This window comes from Tupaia chinensis, unplaced genomic scaffold, assembly GCF_000334495.1.
Source record: "Tupaia chinensis unplaced genomic scaffold, TupChi_1.0 Scaffold000296_1, whole genome shotgun sequence".
NCBI classification, from domain to species: domain Eukaryota; kingdom Metazoa; phylum Chordata; class Mammalia; order Scandentia; family Tupaiidae; genus Tupaia; species Tupaia belangeri.
In genome coordinates, this window is record NW_006159784.1 from 1,447,542 (window position 1) to 1,452,241 (window position 4,700).

The 4,700-nt window shown below is 39.4% G+C and overlaps 1 pseudogene; it reads right to left on the reverse strand.

Moving 5' to 3' along the window:
* Positions 1 to 1,383: 1,383 nt before the first annotated feature.
* Positions 1,384 to 1,819, reverse strand: LOC102468877 (cytochrome b-c1 complex subunit 8 pseudogene; annotated as a pseudogene).
* Positions 1,820 to 4,700: the final 2,881 nt, after the last annotated feature.

Sequence of the window (4,700 nt, forward strand, 5' to 3'; positions counted from 1 at the left end):
TGGGTGGCATGGGCACACACGCACATGTGCCTGGTGTGTTCTTTAAGCTATCAATGCCAGGATTTATTCTGCACTTGGTCCTCTGGGTCCTCCTTTAACCACTAGGCCATAGCACTGGCTCTTTTTTTTAAAAAAAGCTAGATCATTTGTCCTGAGAGTTTCTTACAGTTGGATTTTAGTACTGTTAAATATATTTTCTTATTACCTGTTTCCTGTAAGTTGATGATTATACTAGAGATTCAATCCATTTCAAGTTTGATTTTTCTTTTTTTTTTCTAAAAGAGATTTTTGCTATAGGGCACATGTGCCCTCTGGAGAGACGAAAGAGACAGAGAGACAGAAAGTGAGAAACCACCTTCCAGGGGAGATGACCACACTGCATCCCTTCTCCTCCATTCTCCTCTCGGGATTTTGGGTGGGCCTGGTGTGAGTTTTAAGCCACTGGATCTGGTACTTGAAACATGTCGATTATGTGGGAGTTCAACAACGTAACCATTACGCCATCTGCTGGTCACTCATTTCTTTTTTTTTAAATTAAATTTATTTTATACATTCGACCACTATATATCACTACACATTGTAAAGCGAATTTACCCAACATGAATACATTTCATACCAGTCCATTTGAAGATACCATATATATTATTATCAACAGATAATCATCCATTTCTGTGTCCCATAAATGTCTTGCCTCTCTGTTTTCTCTTTGATTCCATTCTTCTCACTCTCTCCTTTCTCTCACCCTCTTCCATACTGTATCCATAACCATTCTACACTTCTATGTCCTCTAATCTTTCAGTTTCCTCCATAGAGTGTGGACAGTTGGTATATCTTAAGTGGAGACATAAAATGTCTCTCTCTTTCATAGTGTGGCTTGCTTCAGTCAACAGTAAATCTTCCATACAAGCCCACTTTCTATCAAATGCCAGGGTCTTGTTTTTTATGCCTGAGTAGTATTCCATAAAGTATATGTGCCACAATTTTTCAATCCATTCATTTGTTTATGGACATTTGGGTTGGTTCTATGTCTCAGCAATTGTGAATAATGCCACAATAAACATAGATGTGCAAGTATTTTTCTGACTAAGTGTTCTCCTATACTTTGGGTACTCAGGAGTAGATTGCTGGATAATATGGTAGTTCTATTTGTAGATCTTTGAGGAACCTCCATATAGTTCTCCACAGTGGCTGTACTAATTTTACATTGCCACCAAAAGTGTAGGTGAGTTCCCTTTTCACCACAACCTTGCCAGTTACTTAACCATTTTTTTTTTTTTAATCTTAACGTTTCTGACGGGGGTTAGGTGGTATATCATTGTGGTTTTGATTTGCATCTCCCTTATGATGAGGAATGTTGAGTAGTTTTTTTTTTTTTTTTTTTTCCAGCCCATAGAAGTTTATTGTGTCTTCAGGACACCCGGAAAAGGGTTTTTCACAGACAGGAAACAGCCTCCAGGTGAGTTGCTCATTTGTCATTTTCATAGGCAGTTGGGTTCTTCCTTTTGGATTTCTCAAACTCCTCAGTGCCCCACGTGTAGACAAGATAAAACACTACGAATGGCGGCACCATGCTCAGGATGGATGCCCCAGTGCAGCGTAGCACGTTGGGGATGCCCTTGCTCAAGCAGTGCGGGAAGGCGCGCTGCTCGAAGGGCGACAAGCCGTAGGAGATCACATGTCACACCCGTGCCAGTTTACCAAATTCGCGGCCCATGGTCGCAGCAGTCCGGGGTCACCTCGCTTTCCACAGCCATGGATGCCAGGAATGTTGAGCAGTTTTTCAAATGCTTTTTGGCTGTTTGTATATCTTAGAGAGTTGTTTGCTCAGCTCATTTTCCCATCTTTTAATTGGGTTGATCATTTCTTTGCGGGGGGATAAACCACTTGAGTTCCCTACATATTCTGGTTATCAGTCCTTATTTGAGGCATTGTTTACAAAAATATTCTCCCATTCTGAGGGTTGTCAACTCACACTAATTACTGTGTCTTTTGAAGGTTATTTGATATGTAGTATTACATAAAAAGTCTTTAAAAAGCTTATAGAAAATGCATATTATGAAAAAACTATGCATGGCTTTCAAAATTTTGCACCAAAACGAACTTGTACTTTAATTATATTTTCCATGAACTTTTGAAGTGACCTGTGTACGTCTATCTGAAGGCCCATAATATCAGGTTGTCTTTTGTTTTATGTTAGCAACCATTGATAATCATTGTGTAGATACATCAGTCAATTTGGGATTATAAAATGGAGATTGTACTGGTTAGTTATTACTGTTTAGAAAGGATCAAATAATCTTAGCAGTATGGAATAGTATTTGTTTTACCAATTTACCATAACTTCCACCTCATCTTATTGACTAAAGCAAGTCATATGGCCAAATCCAAAGTCAAGAGGTGGCAAAGAAATCCTACATTGGGTGGTGAGGAATCTCCAGGCCAAAATCTTATGTTTAATCTTTTAGGTCTGATCGTATGTGATGACAAAGCTTTATCTGGCAAATCTTACAGGGAGAGCTGCCCTTCCTACATCAGTCTTGGTGCATGGCCAGCACATTGCAATCTCTGGAGGGAGTTACAGTCAAGAACAGGCCCCAGCATGTTCTTATGCACACCTACATTCCTAACCCAGGAGCCTCCATTCAGAGGTTACTTCACGGGTGCCCAAGCTAAGATACTTCACAGGTGTAAAGAAAAACAGGTTATATTTGTCGAGGGCTGATTTCAGAGAGAGAAGGCCACTGTCACATTTCATATCAGGCTTCATCCTTCTTTGGTCTTGAAATAGGGGCCTTCAATGTGACATCTTCCTATCAATACCAAGAACTAGACTTCCTCTTTAGCTTTATCCAAATGTTTGTGACAACAGCTACATTTCTCCTGTAGTCAAATTTAATTCATTACTCAATTCAGTCCAGCAAGTTGAATCCAATAAACTAATTGAGCTCTAGTGTTGAGTAAAAGCAACCAGCTGGGTTCTGTACAAAATACAGGAGACATAGATGAAAAGAATACATTTCTTGCTTATACAGTCAAGATGGAGAAACAAGATAGATGTTGGAACAATTAGACTATGACCTAGGGTAATATGTAGTTACGTGTTCATACAAGTGGTGCTAATACTTATTTCTGGAGAAGTTTAGAGAAGAAAGAGGTGAATTAGCTTAGGAAGGTCTGAGGTGCATTTATAGTTCCTTGATCCAAACTCTGAAGGATGGGATGTGATTCTCATGGGCAGAAGAATTCACGGGTAAAGGAACATGTGAGCAGTTATAAAGATGGGGAAAAAATGACATGGAGGACAGTGGGGAGGCTTGGAACAGAAGGTCTGGTTGGAAAGTTGGGCAGATAAGCATGGAAAACAGTTTCCTGGCAAGGTTAAATATTAGGCAGAAGAGATTAGATTTCAAAAAAGCATCTGTACCCTTCATTTCAGCTGCCAAGGTCTTTGGTGTTAACAAGTAGCTAGCATATTTGTTTCTTGGAAGAGTTCACATGTATAATTAAAGTCAGAAAAAAACTATCAGAATTTGGATCAATAAAGGCAAGACATACAAAATAGGGATTTAAGGGAATGGCAAGGAAAAAGACTAGTAAACTCAGAACTCAGAGAAAGTCTACTCCTTCATTGAACAAATATTTCTGTACTTCTATATAAGGCATGTACTAGGCACTGAAGGTGGAGAACACTATTCCTTAAAAACCGTTAATGGTCTGAATAATTGAAGAAGAATCAATACCTTGATGTAGACAACTTAATAATTTAATTCTTAGGAGTAGAATTTCAAATGAGATGATAGTCCTGGAGAGAAGGTGTTCTTTGTCATTGTTGCCTTTCTTATCATCTCAGATAATCTCATGTGTTTGGGCACCTACTCTGTCACTGCCATGTAACACCAAAGCTGGAAAGTGAATGGATCTCCTCCATATTGTTAATCTCTCTGTGCTTCGCATTTCTAGCCTTTGATGGCTCCTAGGAGGAAAAGGGAGCAGTAAAAGCAAGAGTTCTCAAAAGTTGAAAATAATCATCCAGTGATATTAATGGTAGGCTAGCTACTCTGGAGCAGAGGTCTTCTTTAACACAAATTACCAGAGAACATTTGTCATGCATATTTATTCCCCAGATAAATAGAAATCGAGCTCCTTCTATGCTGTAGGCACACATCTAAAAGCAGCAGAGAAGACAGAAAAGGTCCTGTACTCATAGAGCTGGTATTCTGATGAGAAAGCAGGGAAATAAATTTATAAATACACACACAATACACACACACACAGTACTTTTTTTTTTTTTTTTTTTGCTAGAGGATGTATGTGCTCACCAGAAAGCGACAGAGAGAGTGGAAAGAAAGCATCCCCCACGAGGAATGGTCACACTGCAATCCCTTCGCTGACATTTCTCCCTCCTTTCAAGGTTTTGGGCTTGTAAACCCATGTGCCCACCATGTTTCTCAAGCTATCAGGTCTGGGACTCATTCTGTTCCATGTAGTCAGCCATGTGGGATCCAGCCACATTTTCCACTAGGCCATGAAAATGGCCCTACGTGGTGTTTTGGTTATTGTTAAGTGCTAAGAAAAATTTTAGAAAGGTAGGAGAATGAAGAGTGATAGTAGTTTGTATGTTTTCAGGGGTGGGAAAGCAGTCATTTTAGACTGGGTGGATTGGAAAAAAACTCTGAGAAAATAATGTTGGAAGGGACTAG